Source organism: Hordeum vulgare, chromosome 5H (genome assembly GCF_904849725.1).
Source record: "Hordeum vulgare subsp. vulgare chromosome 5H, MorexV3_pseudomolecules_assembly, whole genome shotgun sequence".
Classification (NCBI taxonomy): domain Eukaryota; kingdom Viridiplantae; phylum Streptophyta; class Magnoliopsida; order Poales; family Poaceae; genus Hordeum; species Hordeum vulgare.
In genome coordinates this window covers 370,765,997-370,787,684 of record NC_058522.1, presented here as the reverse complement: position 1 = coordinate 370,787,684, position 21,688 = coordinate 370,765,997, and positions in this window count along the sequence as shown.

Genomic DNA, 21,688 nt, shown 5'->3' with positions numbered 1-21,688 from the left:
GCGATGAAGGAAGGTTGGTGATGATGATGGCGACGATCTCCCCTCTCCGGAGCCTAGAACGGACTCCAGATCTGCCCTCCAGAGGAAGAACAGGAGGTGGCGGCGCCTCTGTATCGTAAACCGTGATGAACTCTTCTCCTTTATTTTTTTCGGACGAAAGGGACTAAATAGAGCTGAGATTGGAGGCGGTGGAGCAACGTGGGCCCCACAAGCCTGCCAGGCGCGGCCAGGGGGGCCCGCGCCTGCTGGGCTTGTGGGCTCCACGCTCCACTTCCTCCGTTGATTCTTGAGCCAGTATTTTTCATATATTCCACAAAAATTCTCCGTAAATTTTCAGGTCATTCCGAGAACTTTTATTTCTGCGTAAAAACAACACCATGGCAATTCTGCTGAAAACAACGTTAGTCCGGGTTAGTTCCATTCAAATCATGCAAATTGGAGTCCAAAACAAGGGCAAAAGAGTTTGGAAAAGTAGATACGACAGAGACGTATCAACTCCCCCAAGCTTAAAACCTTGCTTGTCCTCAAGCAATTCAGTTGACAAACTGAAAGAGACAAAAGAAAAACTTTTACGAACTCTGTTTGATCTTGTTGTTGCAACTATGTCTAACTCATATCCAGAATTTCAGCAAGATCACAAGCTAACCACATAAGCAAATGACATCTAGGTCTCACAGTAAACTCATATCAATGGCATAATCAACTAGCGAGCAATAATGATAAGTTTCAAACGTCAACACTTCAACCAAAACAATCATGAAGCAGTACGAACAGATGGTATCTCGCTAGCTCTTTCTGAGACCGCAAAACATAAATGCATAGCACCTTCAAAGACCAAGGGCTGACTAAACATTGTAATTCATGGCAAAGAAGATCCAGTCACAGTCATACTCAATCACAGTTAATAGCAAAGCATAAAAAGGACAGAGGTGCTCTCTAATTGGTGCTTTTATAAGAAGAGGATGACTCAACAGGAACATAAATAGATAGGCCCTTCGCAGAGGGAAGCATTGATTTGCAGAGGTGCCAGAGCTCAAGCTTTGAAACAGAGATAATAATTTTGGGTGGAAAGCTTTCATTGTCAACGCAATAACCAAGAGTTTTCACTATCTTCCACGCTACACATGCTATAGGAGGTTCCCAAACAGAAAAGTAAAGTTTTGACTCCCCCACCACCAATCAATCACACTCCACGACTAGCCAAATACTCGGGTGCCGTCCATACCAACAACAATCCAGGGAGAGTTTTGTTTGCAATTATCTTTTCGATTTGAGCATGGAACTGGGCATTCCTATTACCGGTCCCTTTCTCGTGAATGATAGTGAATGAACACATATCGAGGATAACACGCCTAGCATGGAAGATACTGATAGCTCCCTGTCACCACATGAGCGGTTCGGGCATGCAAAACAGATTATTTCTTGAAGATTTAGAGAGTGGCACATGCAAATTTACTTGGAACGGCAGGTAGATACCGCATATAGGTAGGTATGGTGGACTCATATGGAACAACTTTGAGTTTGCGGAAGTGGATGCACAAGCAGTATTCCCGCTTAGTACAAGTGAAGGCTAGCAAGAGACTGGGAAGCGACCAACTAGAGAGCGCGAACAGTCATCAAAATGCATTGAGATTAACCAACAATGAGTGCAAGCATGAGTAGGACATAAATCACCATGAACATGAATATCATAGAGCCTATGTTGATTTTGTTTCAACTACATGCGTGAACATGTGCCAAGTCAAGTCACTTGAATCATTCAAAGGACCATCCTATCATACTACATCATAGTCATCTCAAAATTCATGTTGGCATCCAAGACAAACCATTATAAGATCCTAGCTAATTAAGCATGGCATCAGAAAGTATGATCTCTAAGTTGTCATTGCAAAAATGTTTCTCTCACAACAAAGCTGAATCAGGAACGATGAGCTAGTCATATTTACAAAAACAAAATAGATCGAGTTCATACCAGCTTTTCCAGGCTCAGTCACTTCATCATATATCGTCATTATTGCCTTTCACTTGCACGACCGAATGATGTGAATAATAATAGGAGTGCTCGTGCATTGGACTAAGCTGGAATCTGCAGGCAAACACAAAGGAGAAGACAAAGTAATATGGCTCTTTGACAGATAAACAGATATGCATGCGAGAGCCACTAAACATTGTAACCATGGTCTTCTACCTTGACCCAAAGAAAAAGAAAACTATTTACACGAGAAAGCTCCCAACAAGCAAAAGAAGAACAAGAAAATGATTTTTGGTTTTTCTCAAACTAAACAAACACACGAAAAGAAAACGAGAGAAAGAAATAAACTAGCATGGATGATACAGTGGCAAAGTGTGAACACCGACTAACAAAGTGAAATCGTAAGCAAGAGTATAAAGTCGGTGAGAAACACGTACTCTCCTAAGCTTAGGATTTTGGCCTAAGTTGGTCTACTCCCAAGGAGGGAAATAACCAGCTCCGGGGTACTCCGGAGTGTACTGAGGGTGCCACTGTTGTGTGAGCTCCTCTTGGTCCCACTGATAAACTGGCGTCTGGTACTCGACTGGTGGCTCGGGCACGGGAACCTGTGGTTGGGCTATACCCCAATACGCGTAGATGTCCGAGGGCATAATAATGTACCTGCCTGTATGAAGATTGAACAAAGAAGGAGCAGGCAAAGTAATAGTCTCACGAGTACTCTGACTAAATACCTGGTTATAAATCATCCTTCTATTTATATCTCTATCAAGAAAGTCATGGCGAACCATGCTATCATAATCTAGATATCTCCCGGGAAGAAGAATCTCTTCTTCCTCGTCCAGTCTAATGGGTATCTCAAAATGTCTAGCAAGACGAGTAGCATAGATACCTCCATAGACAACGCCTTTAGAACGGTTCGTTTTCAACCGTTGAGCTACTATAGCACCCAAGCTATAAGTTTTATCATTATAAAGGGCTTCGCGCAAGACCGCAAGATCTGGAGAGCTAAGGGATCCAGCTTTCCCACGTCCAATCAAACATTTTCCCACGAATAATGAGAAGTACCGAAGCACGGGAAAATGTATGCTAGCAGCTCTAGCGCAAGACACTCCTCTCTCCTCTCCTACAACAATAGTATCTATGAAAGTCTCCAAGTCCCGTTGACAAGGTTCATGAATATCCCCAACATAAGGTAATTTGCAAACATTGCAAAAATCCTGGAGTGACATGCGCTGGGGGATATCATATAACTTGAACTCAACCATAGGAGGATTCTTCCTTGGATAGAAGTTAAAGCTTTGCACGAAAATATTAGTGAGGAGGAGGTATTGCGGACACTTATCTTCAACGAAGGCGGTAAGGCCTGCGTCCGCCACCAAGTAATAAAAGTCCTCATAAAGTCCGGCGGCGTGTAAGAACACATCGCTTGGCCACTCGCACGCTCGAACTTCTGCAACTCGAGGGACCAGATACTTGGGTTTCTTCTTCTCACTTCCATCATCCTTAGGGTCATGGCTTGAAGAGCCTCTTAAGAACCTCCTCATCTTTTCCATTTTCTATCTCTGAAATTTTCTGAAATTTTTAGTGACTCTAAGGAAAAGTGAACAAGGCCCAACAAAAATCGTAGCAACTACTCCCACAAGTCCTAGAGGCCATATCACGCATTAAAACTACTTGGGACCAGCTAAAATTAGCATGCAAAGCTCAAGAAGAGGGTCACCAAGGCAGCAAAATACGCAACGAATAAGGCACTATAGCAAAAACTAATTGGACCAATGGAGGAGTCACTTACCAAGGAGCAATTTCCCCAAAACAGCTTGGTGAATGGTGCTTTGCACAAGGAGATCAAAAATCCGAGCAAGAAGAGCAAGAACACGGGTTTGAGCTGCGAAACGATTTTTTCTGGAGGTAGGAGAAGCATATGGGAGCTAGAATGAGTGGAGGCGGTGCACATGGGCCCCACAACCCTGGGTGGCGCGGCCAGGGGGGTGCCTGCGCCTCCAGGGCTTGTGGCCCACTGGTGCAGCCCCTTGACTAGCTCTTCGTCTCAGTATTTTTTCAAAAAATCCAGAAAAAAACATACTTGATTTTCATGGCATTCGAAGAATTTTATTTTCGGGGTACTTTTCTACGGGACGCTAAAAGCAGAAAACAGGGAAAACTAAACTAAATCTATCATTTTTCTTCTAAGCAACCGAGGGTGAAAGCTTGGAACAGAGGTTTCTGACTCCTCGATTCATCGATCTCATGGTCATCGAAAGAAATCCGTCAATGAGGTTGATCAAGTCTCCTTGACAAACTTTTTTGAATCGCAAAAGGAAACGGAGAATTTTCGAATAGTCACTAGGTTACCTCAATGGGGGTGTGGATATCCCCAACAAGCAAATCATACTTCATCTTGACAGGAGGTATAGGGCATTCAAAGGTCCCAATAAGAATCGATGAAGTTTTTTCGATAGCATTGATGCAATGTACTCGATATTGTTTCTTCTAAAAGTGCACTGTATGTTCATTACCGTTGACATGGAAAGTGACATTGCCTTTGTTGCAATCTATAACAGCCCCTGCAGTGTTTAAAAAGGGTCTTCCAAGGATGACAGCCATGGCATCATCCTCGGGAATATCCAGGATAACAAAGTCTGTTAAGATAGTTGATACGTCCATTTTGCATCATGCTTTCATGTTGATATTTATTGCTTTTTGGGCTGTTATATTACTTGTGGTACCATATTTATTCCTTTTGTCTCTTATTTTGCAAGGTTTATTTGAAGAGGGAGAATTCAGGGAGCTGGAATTCTGGACTGGAAAAGGAGAAAACCCTAGTCCACTATTCTGCACATCTTCAAATGCCCTGAAAAGTTATGTGGATTTTTTTGGGATTATATGAAAAATACTGGGCGAAAGAAGTACCGGAGGGGGGCTGCTAGGGCGCCACAAGCCCTGCCACTGCCACCACCCCCCTGGTGGCGGAGTGGGGGCTTGTGGGCTCCCTGACCGCCCACTAGCCCCCCTCTTTTGCTATATGAAGGGTCTTGGTCCAGAAAAAAAAAATCAGACGAGAGCTTTTTCGTGGTTTCGCCGCCGCCACGAGTCGGAACTTGAGCAGATCCAATCTAGAGCTCCGGCAGGACGATCCTGCCGGGGAAACTTCCCTCCCGGAGGGGGAAATCGTCGCCATCGTCATCACCAACACTCGTCTCGTCGGAGGGGAGGCATATTCATAAACATCTTCATCAGCACCATCTCCTCTCCAATCCCTAGTTCATCTCTTGTAACCAATCTTCGTCTAGCAACTCCGATTGGTACTTGGAAGGTTGCTAGTAGTGTTGATTACTCTTTGTAGTTGATGCTAGTTGGATTACTTGGTGGAAGAGTTTATGTTCAGATCCTTGATGCTATTCATTACACCTCTGATCATGATTATGATTATGTTTTTGTGAGTAGTTACTTTTGTTCCTGAGGACATGGGATAAGTCATGTTAATAATAGTCATGTGAATTTGATATTCGTTCGGTATTTTGATATGTTGTATGTTGTCTTTTCCTCTAGTGGTGTTATGTGAACGTCGACTACATAACACTTCACCATATTTGGGCCTAGAGGAAGGCATTGGGAAGTAGTAAGTAGATGATGGGTTGCTGGAGTGACAGAAGCTTAAACCCCAGTCTATGCGTTGCTTCGTGAGGGGCTGATTTGGATCCACTAGTTTAATGCTATGGTTAGACTTTGTCTTAATTCTTCTTTTGTAGTTGCGGTTGCTTGCGAGAGAGGTTAATCATAAGTGGGATGCTTGTCCAAGTAAGGGCAGTACCCAAGCACCGGTCCACCCACATATCAAACTATCAAAGTAACAAACGCGAATCATATGAACATGATGAAACTAGCATGACAGAAATTCCCGTGTGTCCTCGGGAGCGTTTTTCCTCCTATAAGACTTTGTTCAGGCTTGTTCCTTGCTACAAAAGGGATTGGGCCACCTTCTGCACCGTTGCTACTACTTGTTACTTGTTACTTTTTGCTCGCTACGTTTCACCTCGCTACACAATCACTTGTTACCGCTACTTTCAGTGCTTGCAGTTATTACCTTGCTGAAATCCGTTTATCAGAGCCTTCTGCTCCTCGTTGGGTTCGACACCCTTACTTATCGAAAGGACTGCGATTGATCCCCTATACTTGTGGGTCATCAAGACTCTTTTCTAGCGCCGTTGCCGGGGAGTGAAGCGCCTTTGGTAAGTGGAAATTGGTAAGGGAACATTTATATACTGTGCTGAAATTTATTGTCACTTGTCACTATGGAAACCGTTCCTCTGAGGAGTTTGTTCGGGGTATCTTCACCACGAACGGAAGCACGAGGAGTTGTTCCTCAACGTGAGGTACCTACTGAAAATATCTTTTATGAAATTCCTTCGGGTATGCTTGAGAAACTGCTGGCTAATCATTTCACGGGAGATGGATCTTCACATCGAGACTTGCATCTGATCTATGTATATGAAGTTTGTGGTTTATTTAAGCTTGCAGGTTTACCCGAGGATGAGGTAAAGAAGAAAGTATTTCCTTTATCTTTGAAGGATAAGGCATTGACATGGTATAGGCTATGTGATGATACTCGATCATGGGGCTACAATCGGTTGAAATTGGAATTTCATTAAAAGTTCTATCCTATGCATTTAGTACATCATGATCGGAACTTTATTTACAACTTTTGGCCTCGTGACAGGGAAAGCATAGCTCAAGCTTCGGGGAGGCTTAAATCAATGCTATATTCATGCCCCAATCATGAGCTCTCGAGAGAAATCATCAATCAAAACTTTTATGCTCGGCTTTCTCATGAAGATCGTACCATGCTTGACACTTCTTGTACCGGTTCTTTTATGAAGAAGGATATTGATCACAAGTGGAATTTATTGGAGAGAATCAAACGCAACTCTGAATATTGGGAGCTGGAGGAAGGTAAGGAGTCAGGTATGAATTTCCAGTTTGATTGTGTTAAATCTTTTGTTGAGACAAACACTTCTAGAGATTTTAGCGCTAAGTATGGACTTGACTCTGAGATAGTAGCTTCTCTATGTGAATCTTTTGCTGCTCATGTTGATCTTCCCAAAGAGAAGTGGTTTAAATATCATCCTCCTGTAGAAAGCAACATAGCCAAAACCAATCTAGTTGAGGAGAAAATCATTGCTTTTAGTGATCCTGTTGTTCCTTGTGCTTACACTTAGAAACCACCATACCCTGCTAGGATAAAGGATTATTCTAAAGCTCCAACTATGATACGTAGGGGTTACATTAGACCAATTGCACCCCCTGAGGAGATTAGAGTTGAACCTAGTGTTGCTATTATCAAAGATCTCTTAGCCGAAGACATAGATGGACATGTTATCAAATTCTGTGAGGACTCCGCTATAATTGCTAAACCTCACGCGAAAGACAAACACAGACCTGTAGTTGGCCTGCCCGTTGTTACTGTCAAGATAGGAGATCACTGTTACCATGGTTTATGTGATATGGGAGCTAGTGTTAGTGCAATACCCCGTTCTCTATATGATGAAATCAAAGATGAGATTGCACCTGCTGAGTTAGAACCCATTGATGTCACTATTACACTAGCTATTAGAGACACTATGTGCCCTCTGGGAATTGTGAGAGACGTAGAAGTCCTCTGTGGTAAGACGAAGTATCCTACTGATTTCCTCGTCCTTGGTACTGCACAAGATAGCTTTTCTCCCATCATATTTGGTAGACCCTTTCTCAACACTGTCAATGCTCACATTGATTGCATTAAGCAGACCATCACTGTTAGTATCGAGGGTGTGTCTCATGAATTTAACTTCTCCAAGTTTGGAAGACAACCCCATGAAAGAGAGTCGTCTGGTAGAGATGAAACCATTGCTCTTTCCTCTATTTCCGTACCTCCTACGGATCCTTTAGAGCAATATCTGCTTGAGCATGAAAATGATATGCATATGGAGGAGAGAGATGAGATAGATAAAATTGTCTTAGAACAATATCCTATTCTCAAGAATAATCTGCCTGTTGAACTGCTTGGGGATCCTCCCCCACCAAAGGGTGATCCTGTGTTCGAGCTTAAACAGTTGCCTGATACTCTTAAGTATGCCTATCTTGATGAGAAGGAGCTATATCCTGTTATTATTAGTGCTCTCCTCTCAGAGCACGAAGAGAAGAAGTTACTAAAAACTCTGAGGAAGCACCGTGCTGCAATTGGATATACTCTTGATGATCTTAAGGGTATTAGTCCTACTCTATGTCAGCACAAGATTAAAACCGATCCTGACTTCAAACCAGTTGATGATCACCAAAGGAGATTAAATCCTAAGATGAAAGAGGACGTTAGAAAAGAAATATTAAAGCTTCTGGAAGCAGGAATCATTTATCCTGTTGCTCATAGTGATTGGGTAAGTACAGTACATTGCGTACCTAAGAAGGGAGGTATCACCGTCATTCCTAATGATAAGGATGAACTAATCCCACAAAGGATTATTACCGGCTATAGAATGGTGATAGACTTCCGGAAACTGAACAAGGCAACCAGGAAAGATCATTATCATTTGCCGTTCATCGACCAAATGCTAGAAAGGCTATCAAAACACACACACTTCTGCTTTCTAGACGGTTATTCAGGTTTCTCGCAAATACCTGTTGCGCAATCTGATCAGGAGAAAACCACTTTCACCTGCCCCTTCGGTACCTTTGCTTATAGACGTATGCCTTTTGGCTTATGCAATGCACTTGCCACCTTTCAAAGATGTATGATGGCTATATTCTCTGACTTTTGTGAAAAGATTGTTGAGGTTTTCATGGATGACTTCTCTGTTTACGGGTCTTCCTTTGATGATTGCCTTAGCAAATTTGATCGAGTCTTACAGAGATACAAAGAAACCAACCTTGTCTTGAATTGGGAGAAGTGCCACTTTATGGTTAATGAAGGTATCGTCTTAGGACACAAAATGTTTGAGAGAGGCATTGAAGTTGATAAGGCTAAGGTTGATGCAATTGAGAAAATGCCTTGCCCCATAGATATGAGAGGTATACGAAGTTTCCTAGGTCATGCTGGTTTCTATAGAAGGTTCATTAAAGACTTCTCTAAGATTTCTAGGCCTCTTACCAACCTCTTGCAGAAGGATGTTCCTTTTGTTTTTTATGAGGATTGTGAGGAAGCCTTCGAAATACTTAAGAAGGCTTTGATAACCGCACCTATTGTTCAACTACCTGACTGGAACTTGCCCTATGAAATCATGTGTGACGCTACTGATTACGCTGTTGGTGCTGTTCTAGGACAAAGAGTTGACAAGAAGTTGAATGTCATTCACTACGCTAGTAAAACTCTAGACAGTGCCCAAACAAACTATGCCACTACGGAAAAGGAATTTTTAGCAGTCGTGTTTGCATGCGAAAAGTTCAGATCTTATATATTTGATTCCAAAGTCACTATTCACTCTGATCATGCTGCTATTAAGTACCTTATGGAGAAGAAGGACGCTAAGCCTAGGCTAATCAGATGGGTTCTCCTGCTACAGGAATTTGATTTGCACGTCGTTGATCGAAAGGGTGCTAATAACCCTGTAGCAGATAATTTCTCTAGTCTAGAGAATGTCCTTGATGACCCACTACCTATTGATGATAGCTTTCCTGATGAGCAACTAAGTGTCATCCGCACTTCACATAGTGCACCGTCGTATGCCGATTATGCAAACTATATCGTAGCCAAATACATACCACCCAGTTTCACCTATCAGCAAAAGAAGAAATTCTTCTTTGATTTGAGACACTAATTTTGGGATGATCCTCACCTTTATAAGGAAGGAGTAGATGGTGTTATTAGACGTTGTGTGCCTGAACATGAATAGGGACAGATCTTGCAGAAGTGCCATTCCGAAGCCTACGCAGGACACCATGCTAGAGATAGAACTGCCCATAAGGTATTGCAATCAGATTTCTATTGGCCCACTCTCTTCAAGGATGCTCGTAAGATTGTCTTGTCTTGTGACGAATGCCAAAGAATAGGGAACATCAGTAAGCGTCAGGAAATGCCTATGAACTATTCACTTGTCATTGAACCATTTGATGTCTGGGGCTTTGATTATATGGGACTCTTCCCGAGTTCCAATGGGTACACTCACATCTTAGTTGCTGTGGATTACATTACTAAGTGGGTACAAGCTATCCCCTCTCAAAATGCTGATCACCACACCTCTATTAAGATGCTTAAAGAAGTCATATTCCCAAGATTTGGAGTCCCTAGATACTTGATGACTGATGACGGTTCACACTTCATTCATGGTGTTTTCCGCAAGATGCTAGCTAAGTATGATGTCAACCATAGAGTTGCATCTCCTTATCATCCTCAGTCTAGTTGTCAAGTGGAGTTGAGTAATAGGGAGATCAAGTTGATCTTACAAAAGACCGTCAATAGATCTCGAAAGAACTGGTCTAGCAAACTTGACGATGCACTATGGGCTTATAGGACTGCTTATAAGAATCCCATGGGCATGTCACCGTATAAAATGGTTTACGGTAAGGCCTGTCATTTACCTCTTGAGGTGGGACACAAAGCTTATTGGGCAATCAAAGAGCTGAACTTTGATTTCAAACTTGCCGGTGAGAAGCAGTTGTTTGATATCAGCTCGTTAGATGAATGGAGAGCCCAGGCATATGAGAATGCCAGGTTGTTCAAGGAAAAGGTTAAGAGATTGTACGACAAACGAATACAGAAACGAGAGTTCAATGTAGGTGATTATGTCCTGCTATACAATTCTCATTTGAGATTCTTTGCAGGCAAGCTTCTCTCTAAATGGGAAGGTCCCTATGTTATCGAGGAAGCATATCGTTCCGGTGCCATCAAAATCAATAACACGGAAGGAAATTTTCCTAGAGTGGTAAATGGGCAAAGAATCAAGCATTACATCTCTGGTACTCCCATAAATGTTGAGACCAATATCATCAATGTCATAACTCCAGAGGAGTACATAAGGGATGTTTATCAACCTGTTTCAGACCATGAAAACGAAGAGGTATCTGTTTCGGTAAGAAATTGGACTCCGATGCTTTTCCAATAGGAAATTTCCTCTGCTTTGGAATTTTTGGAAAATTAGAAAAATAAAAAAGTAGTCCGGAGAGCGAACGAGGCGGCCACAAGCCCTGCCACCGCCCCCTACCCCCTGGTGGCGGAGGGCAAGCTTGTGGGCACCTTGTGTGCCTCCCGGACTCCATTTTCTTGTGGAGGACTCCTTCTGGCCCAGAAAAAATCAATATATACTCGCCCGAAGGTTTTGATCTCCGTATCGTGCAGTTTTCCTCTGTTTTCGTTTCGAGCCTGTTTCTGTGACAGATCTAGATCATCATGACTTCCCCAAACGCTCCTAAGGACAAGATCTTCGATAAGGTCATCAATCCCTACCTCACGGAAGTGCTGAAACACCCTCAATCTATCAAGATGAGCGAGGGGATGTTGCACATCCGTGATGTTGAGGGGCCTAAGAAGACCGGAAGCGTGGAGACGAGGCTCGAAGCAATGGTGCAACAAGTCTTCAAGTGCCAAGGGATGGTGGAGCGTGGACTCAATGCCAACCACATGATGATCACGGAGTTCACTAGCAATCACAAGATGGATGCCATTGATATTGGGAAACACCTCTCCAGGCTCTATGACAGGGTTGATCAACTTCAGGGCCAGATCTATGACCTGCAGAACCAAAACTATGAGTATGAGTACAGATTTAAATCAATAAGGTTGGCTGCAGATGTGAGGATTCCGGTGACTCGTTTATCCTGCCATGATGGAGCACCTATGCCTTGGAAGACGGAGGATAAGACTACTCCAACAACAACACCACCACCACCACCAAAGGAAGACAACTAAGCATTGGTATGGGCAATCCCCTTGGCTTCTGCCAAGGTTGGGGGAGTTGCCTTGGTATCGTATCACCTTTATATCTTTTGCTTTTACCTTTGTTCTTTCCTTTTCAGTTTTTATTTCTTCTCTTAGAGGAATAAGTCTTTAGTGTTTAGTTTGAGTCTTTTGTTTTTGTCTCTCCCCCGATGTATTCGAGCTTACGAGCTATATAATAAAGAGTGTCTTAGTCAAGGGCTTTGCTTTGTGCCATGATCAAAAGTATGAAAAGAATGATAGCATGAAAGATCATGAGACGATCTTATGGAAAGTGATAACTTCACTTATGATACGTATGATGATTGAAACTTGTTGAGAATAAATCAACATAGACCTCAGTCATTGTTGCAATTAATAAGAAGTAATAAGGAAAGAGAGGTACACATATAGATATATCATCTTAGACACTTTTTAAAATTGTGAGCACTCACCAAACTATTACATGCTTAGGAGTAGATGTTGGACAAGGAAGACAACATAATGAATTGTGTTTGCTTGGTTCCAAACAATGTTATATGATTAGAGATCCCCTAGCATGTGACGATTGCTTCCACCTCATATTAGCCAAAAATCCCGCACCAAGTAGAGATACTACTTGTGCATCCATAAACCTCCAACCCAGTTTTGCCATGAGAGTCCACCATACCTACCTATGGATTGAATAAGATCCTTCAAGTAAGTTGTCATCGGTGCAAGCAATAAAACATGCTCTCTAATATGTATGATCTATTAGTGTGTGGAAAATAAGCTTTGTACGAACCTGTGATGAGGAAGACATAAAAGCGACAGACTGCATAATAAAGTTCTTTATCACAGGAGGCAATATAAAGTGACGTTCCTCCGCACTAAGAGGACACGCATTCAAACCTCAAAAGCGCATGACAACCTCTGCTTCCCTCTGCGAAGGGCCTATCTTGTACCTTTATTTTTTGCCCTTGTAAGAGTCATGGTGATCTTCACCAATTCCCTATTTTTGCCTTTGTCTTGGCTACCGTCACATGCTTGGGAAAGATCTATATTCATATATCAACTTGGAGTTGAGTATTCATGCTTTTATTATTGTTGACTTTACCCTTGAGGTAAATCGTTGGGAGGCAAAACTATAAGCCCCTATCTTCCTCTGTGTCCAGCTGAAACTTTGACACCATGAGTACCACGTGAGTTGTAACAATTGTGGAAAACAAAAGAGATGATTGAGTATGTGGATTTGCCTCATAAGCTCTTATTTGACTCTTTCTGATGTTGTGATAAATTGCAATTGCTTCAATGACTATGGACTATTGTTGGTTACTTCTCGGTAAGGTTTTTGCTTCATGCTTTGCTTTGTGAAGGAATTGTTACTTTCCCATAAGAATCTTTATGATGTATTGCTGTTCTATGTGTGATCATGATGCCCTCATGTCCGTATAATGTTTTATCGACACCTTCGTCTCTCAACATGTGGACATGTTTATGGAATTTGGTTTTCGCTTGAGGACAAGCGAGGTCTAAGCTTGGGGGAGTTGATACGTCCATTTTGCATCATGCTTTCATGTTGATATTTATTGCTTTTTGGGCTGTTATATTACTTGTGGTACCATATTTATGCCTTTTCTCTCTTATTTTGCAAGGTTTATTTGAAGAGGGAGAATTCAGGCAGCTGGAATTCTGGACTGGAAAAGGAGCAAATCCTAGTCCACTATTCTGCATATCTCCAAATGCCCTGAAAAGTTACGTGGATTTTTTTGGGATTATATAAAAAATACTGGGCGAAAGAAGTACCGGAGGGGGGCTGCCAGGGCGCCACAAGCCCTGCCACCGCCACCACCCCTGGTGGCGGAGTGGGGGCTTGTGGGCTCCCTGACGGCCCACTAGCCCCCTCTTTTGCTATATGAAGGGTCTTGGTCCAGAAAAAATCAGACGGGAGCTTTTTCGTGGTTTCGCTGCCGCCACGAGGCGGAACTTGAGCAGATCCAATCTAGAGCTCCGGCAGGACGATCCTGCCGGGGAAACTTCCCTCCCGGAGGGGGAAATCATCGCCATCGTCATCACCAACACTCGTCTCGTCAGAGGGGAGGAATATTCATCAACATCTTGATCAACACCATCTCCTCTCCAATCCCTAGTTCATCTCTTGTAACCAATCTTCGTCTTGCAACTCCGATTGGTACTTGTAAGGTTGCTAGTAGTGTTGATTACTCTTTGTAGTTGATGCTAGTTGGATTACTTGGTGGAAGAGTTTATGTTGAGATCCTTGATGCTATTCATTACACCTCTGATCATGATTATGATTATGTTTTGTGAGTAGTTACTTTTGTTCCTGAGGACATGGGATAAGTCATGTTAGTAATAGTCATGTGAATTTGATATTTGTTCGGTATTTTGATATGCTGTATGTTGTCTTTTCCTCTAGTGGTGTTATGTGAACATCGACTACATAACACTTCACCATATTTGGGCCTAGAGGAAGGCATTGGGAAGTAGTAAGTAGATGATGGGTTGCTGGAGTGACAGAATCTTAAACCCCAGTCTATGCGTTGCTTCATGAGGGGCTGATTTGGATCCACTAGTTTAATGCTATGGTTAGACTTTGTCTTAATTCTTCTTTTGTAGTTGTGGATGCTTGCAAGAGAGGTTAATCATAAGTGGGATGCTTGCCCAAGTAAGGGCAGTACCCAAGCGCCGGTCCACCCACATATCAAACTATCAAAGTAACGAACGCGAATCATATGAACATGATGAAACTAGCATGACAGAAATTCCCGTGTGTCCCCGGGAGCGTTTTTCCTCCTATAAGACTTTGTTCAGGCTTGTCCCTTGCTACAAAAGGGATTGGGCCACTTGCTACACCGTTGCTACTACTTTTTACTTGTTACTTTTTGCTCGCTACATTTCACCTTCTACACAATCACTTGTTACCGCTACTTTTAGTGCTTGCAGTTATTACCTTGCTGAAATCCGTTTATCAGAGCCTTCGGCTCCTCGTTGGGTTTGACACTCTTACTTATCGAAAGGACTATGATTGATGCCCTATATTTGTGGGTCATCAATAGTGAAATTTGCAACCACAACAGGCACATCCTCGCAAATGCCGATAGGGAAAGCAGTTGATTTGTCGGCCATTTGCAGAGAGATTTCAGTGGGTGTCAACTTATCCAGTTCAAGTCTACGATAAAGAGAGAGGGGCATAACACTAACACTGTCTCCAAGGTCGCATAAAGCAGTTCTAACATAGTTTCCTTTAATGGAGCAAGGTATAGTGGGCACTCCGGGATCACCTAGTTTCTTAGGAGTTCCACCCTTGAAGGTGTAATTAGCGAGCATGGTGGAAATATCAACCTCAGGTATCCTCCTCTTATTAGTCACAATATATTTCATGTACTTAGCATACGGAGATATTTTGAGCATATCTGTCAAACGCATTTGCAGAAAGACAGGTCTAATCATTTCAACAAATTGCTCAAAATCCTCATCATCGTTTTTCTTGGATGGTTTGGGGGGAAAGGGCATGGGTTTCTGAACCCATGGTTCCCTTTCTTTACCATGCTTCCTAGCAGCGAAGTCATTCTTATCGTATCTCCTATTCTTAGGCTGTGGGTTATCAAGATCAATAGGTTCAATTTCCACATCCTTATCATTGCTAGGTTGAGCATCAACATGAACATCACTATTGATATCATCATTAGGCTCATGTTCATCACCAGATTGTGTTTCGGCATCAGAGGCAGAGACATCATTTGGATTCTCAGGTGTAATGACATCTGGGTTGCTAGCGTGCAGGTTCCTATCATCTTTCTTCTTATTTCTAGGATGACTAGGTGCATCAGTGCTAACTCCTTGAGAATCTTGTTCAATTCTCTTAGGATGACCCTCAGGATACAAAGGTTCCTGGGTCATTCTACAACCTCTAGTGACGACTCTGGCAGAATTGTCATCCATCTCATTGAGCAAGTCATTTTGAGCCTTAAGTACTTGTTCTACCTGAGTAGTAACCATAGAGGCATGTTTACTCAAAAGCTTAAGATCATTGACGTTTTTGTCTACACAAGCACTTAAATGACTAAGCATACGAGCATTCTGTTCCAATTGTGTGCTAACATAATCATTGAAACTCTGTTGTTTGGCAACAAAGTTATCAAAGCTAGCAGGTTTATCAAAAGGAATATCACTCTCATCGAATCTACGAAGAGAATTTACTTCTACTACCTGTATCGGGTTATCAAGACCATGGATCTCTTCGATAGGTGGTAGATTTTTGACATCTTCAGATTTAATGCCTTGCTCTTTCATAGATTTCTTAGCTTCTTGCATATCTTCAGCACTGAGGAATAGAATACCTCTTTTCTTCGGAGTTGGCTTAGAAGGTGGTTCGGGAATAGCCCAAGCATTCTCATTGCACAAGATGTTATTCAATAGGATCTCAGCTTGTTCTACAGTTTGTTCCCTAGAAATACAACCAGCACAACTATCTAGGTGGTCTCTAGAAGCATCGGTAAGTCCATTATAGAAGATATCAAGTATTTCATTCTTCTCAAGAGGGTGATCAAGCAAAGCATTCAGTAGCTGGACGAGCCTCCCCCAAGCTTGTGGGAGACTCTCTTCTTCAACTTGTGCAAAGTTGTATATTTCCTGCAAGGTAGCTTTCTTCTTATGGGCAGGGAAATATTTCTCAGAGAAGTAGTAGACCATATCCTAGGGGCTTGCTACTCCAACAAAATACCTTCCAACGGCGCCAGAAACAAGCGTGTTGACGGGAGACTATTTACTCCTCAGCAACGGCACCAGGAATCCTTCTGCTACGGCTACACCTTTAGGGACTTCCTTGGAAAATATGCAAAGGATTCCCCCGTGGCCTTGGAGCCTTGCGTTGGTGTTGCCTCAAAGCGGAAAGGGTGATGTAGCACAGCGGCGGTAAGTATCTCCCTCAGTTTTGAGAACCAAGGTATCGATCCAGTGAAGGATTGTCGCAAGTACCTGCACAAACACAAAGAGCTTGCACCCAACGCTATGAAGGGGTTGTCAATCCCTTATAGATTGTTTGCAAAGTGAGAACTGAAAGCAAAAAGAAACAAAGCAAAGTAAAAGTGAAAGCGGAAACGATAGTTGTGAATAGACCCGGGGGCCGTAGTGTTCACTAGTGGCTTCTCTCATGAAAGAAAGTAGACGGTGTGTTGGGGATATTATCTGTTGGGTAACCCGCCCTAGTTGGGCCGGGTCACCCAAGCTGGTGACTCATCTCTAAGTGGTTCCGGCCTTGGCCCAGCGAGGCCGGGAGTCGGATGATGGTTCAGGACCTTCGGGAGAAGTCCATTGTTGGGAAGATCTCCAAGTCTTGGAAAGATGGCGACTTAGAGATAGGGAGAATCACGATTTATGTAAAGGAAAGGACTCTTGTAAACCCTAAGGGCTCGACCTGTATATAAAGGCGAGTCCCAGGGAAGGAGAGGGAAGGTTAGAAATTATCGAGTGCTAGGCTTGGCGAGTTATGCCCCCTTGTAATCGAAACACCATCAATACAAACACCAAGCAAGACGTAGGCCTTTACCTCCTCACGAGGGTCCGAACCTGGGTAAATCTCTGTCTCGTTCCCACAAAACCCCTTTGAGTCGCCACCAAGGTGCGATGGCTCCAACACTAAGTCCTTTCACGAGGACATCTGCCGTGACAAAACCACGACAGTTGGCGCCCACCATGGGGCCTGCGCACGGTGGAGTTGAGTTCTCAAAGGGAGCCCTACCAGGGTCCGGGAGCTACGCAGCGGGGCTCATGACCCGGAGCCGCCGCGGGAAGTACTACATCAATAACTAGCTATGGGGGCCCGAGGCTGATTCAATCGAATCCGGCTACAGAATTCCCTTCGGCAAGATCAACGTCTTCGTCGGCATGGTTGGATCGCCCATGCCCGAGCAGAAGTTAGTTTATGGGGTCTTTATGGCAAGCCGAAAGCTCAAACACTATTTCCAAGAGCATCCCATCACGGTGGTTAGCTCCGCTCCCCTCGGGGACATCATCCAGAATCGGGAAGCGACAGGGAGAATCGCCAAGTGGGCAATCGAACTCGGGCCACACCACGTGCGATACACCCCTCGCACGGCTATCAAGTCTCAGGCCTTGGTCGATTTCGTCAATGATTGGACCGAGTTACAGATCCCGGAGGACAGGCCTGACCTTACATACTGGACTATTTATTTTGACGGGTCTAGACAGTTGGAAGGCTCGTGGGCTGGTGTGGTGCTGATATCGCCTCAAGGAGACAAATTCTGCTATGTCCTCTGACTCATGTTTCCATGTACCAACAATGCTGTGGAATACAAAGCTTTACTTCATGGCTTGCGACTCGCCAAGGAGATGAACCTTACGCGGGTCAGATTCTTTGGCGATTTTGATTTGGTGGCTCAGCAAGTTTCAGGTACTTGGGATTCTCGGGACCCCCTGATGGCGGCTTACAGGAGGGCTGTGTCTGATGTGGCGGGTCACTTCCATGGTTATCAGGTCGATCATATCGACCGGGGCCTTAACGAAGCAGCTGATGCCCTTTCACGTCTTGGTTCGCAGCGTAAGCCGGTTCCCCTAATGTCTTTCTAGATACTTTGCATAATCCTTCCGTAAGGTTACCCTCGGAGGAGGAGTTGGAGATACTAGACCCTGAGTCTCAGTTCGTGGCGGTTCTCCATGTTACGCCGGATTGGGTTCTTCCGTATCTGGCATATCTCGCCCGAGGTGAGTTACCTTCGGATGAAGTATTGGCTCGCCAAATCGTTCGGTGAAGCAAATCCATGGTGATCATCAATGGCGAATTGTATAAACGAAGCACTTCCGGGGTTTTCTAAAGATGTGTTTCCTCTGAAAAAGGATGCGTAATTCTAAACGACATTCATTCCGGAGATTGTGGGCATCACGCCGGGTCACGTTCCTTGGTTTCAAAGGCGTTCCGTCATGGTTTCTTCTGGTTGACGGCCCATGCGGATTCAAAGGAGATAGTTCGTCGATGTGACGGGTGCCAGCGTTATGGACGACAGGCCCATGTGCCGGCTCAATAACTAAGGATGATACCTATCACTTGGCCTTTCGCGGTCTGGGGGTTAGACATGGTTGGCCCCTTTAAGATGTCGTCCAACAAAAAAACTCATCTGCTGGTGGCGGTTGATAAGTTTACTAAGTGGGTTGAAGCAGAACCTGTTGGAGCTTGCGATGCGGAGACAGCAGTCAAATTCTTGAAAAAATTGATCTTCCGTTTCGGATATCCACACAACATTATTACCGACAATGGCACTAATCTGTCTCAAGGAGCGATGCAGGAGTTTTGCCATCGTGAGCACATCCGGCTTGATGTTTCTGTGGTAGCTCATCCGCAATCTAATGGGCAGGCCGAGCGGGCGAATCAGGAAGTGTTGCGAGGAATCAAACCCCGACTCATGATTCCCCTGGAACGCACCCCGGGGTGTTGGGTTGAGGAGTTGCCTTCAGTACTATGTAGCATCCGGCAACCCCGAACCGTTCTACGGGTTTTACTCCCTTCTTTCTGGTATATGGAGCAGAAGCCGTTCTTCCCACTGACATTAGGCATGACTCACCCAGAGTTGCCGCTTATGTGGAATAGGACAACGAGTTGGCGCGTCAAGATTCTTTGGACGCTTTGGAGGAAGCACGCGATTTGGCTGCAGCCCAATCGACAATTTATCAGCAGGACTTGCGGCGTTATCACAGCCGCCGGGTCAAGAGCCGAACCTTTCAGGAGGGCGACTTAGTGCTTCGATTGATACAAGATCGTACTGGCATGCATAAGTTATCACCACCATGGGAAGGACCGTTCGTCGTCAGCAAAAGCCTTCGCAACGGGTCCTACTATCTGGTGGATCTACGGCATGATCGGCCAACCACGGAGGCCGAGTCAACTCGCCCCTGGAACATAGCCCACTTGCGGCCTTATTACACTTGATCTATTAGCTCTGCCTTTTGTAAGTTTTTCATTTCTTATGAAGCAATAAAGTTGATGCCTCCAAGCTTGGGGGTTTTCCTGCTAATTCATCTTATTGAAAGTATGGATCTTTATTTTACTCTTCAAACAAGTCGCCCAAGCATGGACGCTATCTATACCAAAGAGCTTGAGTCGCCACGATGCGCTTATTACAAAACTGGGTATCGATAAGCCAAAGAGGATCGAAGTCGCTACAAGCGCGCGATTCAAACATAGGCGCCTTATATAATTCTGTGGATTAGGCCGGCTTACTTGAGGGCAGTTTGTTCTCAAGTCGTTTTGTGGTAATAGCGTATACGCTTCTACAATCCTATGACCGTTTTTCCCTTAATCATAGCTCACTTGGGGGCTTCCTCTCACTAAGATCAGCCTTACTACCCATTTGGCCTGCGAAAAATTACCGCATTACAAATGGTTATACTGGACTGTGTGCTGGCCGAATCGCCATATGGACCCATGAACTCTTGGCGAGTTACTCCGCTTTATGGACCCTGAACTCGCCTTGGTTAAAACATGTCTAGTACCGGTTAGCGCCCCACATGGAAAATAGAGAAACCATTGGTTCACTGAACCCGCTTCACTAAAGCTTGACTCGTGCCTGATCAGCCGGTCTAAATACTTGAGCTTTTTATACAAAAGTCTCCCTCGGGTAGCACTTGAGTTTATATAACTCGTCCTATCCTGTCGCGACCTGATGAACCGACGAAATTGCTATTTTTTACCTTCCTGGCACTGCCACAAGGTCTTTCATACTTTTTTCCAACTCGCCTCAAATATCTTGGGTCGGTTATTATTTATTATCATCCATTACTCATTGAGATGATTTGATATATGTTTTTAAGCCTAACAGGTTGATGATCAAAATCATTATAGCCACGGCGGGTCAAGCATCATAAAAACATCTTGAGGGCGGGTCAAGCATTCTAAGGCGCCTTAAGGGCGACATAAGGGTTTTTAAGACATCACAGAAGCAGTTTGATCTCTATAAAGGACTTATTACATGGATCTTATGGCCAAATCCATGAAGGATTATTCTACTGATGTCCTCGGGTCAGCCTGCTGCGAGCTCTGGCCGACTTCAATTTGCAGGTCGCTCAGTACCCAGTTACACTTGGATAACGCGGCGAACTGATCTTCATCGTTCATCACTGATGAGAGATCCACCTCCAAGTCAAAAGGATTCTTGGGTCGACATGGAGTTAAGCTGGTTGTCACAAAGGTTGGCGGGTTAACTTTCTTGTTCTTGTTGTCATAGGCGACTTGGTATTTTGATAAATCCAAGCTTGCTGCAAGCTAAGTCGTTGCCGAACGGGATTTTTTGACAACACGCTGGTAATCTTCTTCAGCGAATTCTGACCCGTCATCCTTGAGTTGGGGAAAGCCTGCCGCTACTTCTTCAGGGTTTATTCCTGGAGCATACGCCAGACACCGACTCAGCGTAGTAAGTGCTCCTTTTCGGGCAGCAGACTGAGTTAGCTCACCAATTTGAGGAGGAAGAGTTGATAAGCAGCCAAGCATCTTCTTTATTGATGTTATGGGTTCCTTGGCACCCATCACTGCTTTCACGGTCAGCACACTTCCGGTATACAGCTGCTCCGTTAACGTGTAAATCGCCTTCAGCATGAGGACACAATCGTTCTGAAGATTGGTGGCTCTCGGACCTGCATAAGGAGTAATGATGGTCAACAATTTCTACATGCTAAGTTATTTATTTACAAAGTGCAAGGTCAGGGTTTGGTTTTGTACCAAAGACAGCTTGTGCCATGTTGGAGATATGTCGCTTTAAGCCGGCCAGCTCTTGTTGCACAGTATCCAACTTAGCTTCAGCTTTTTCTGCTCGTTTTATCAGGGCATC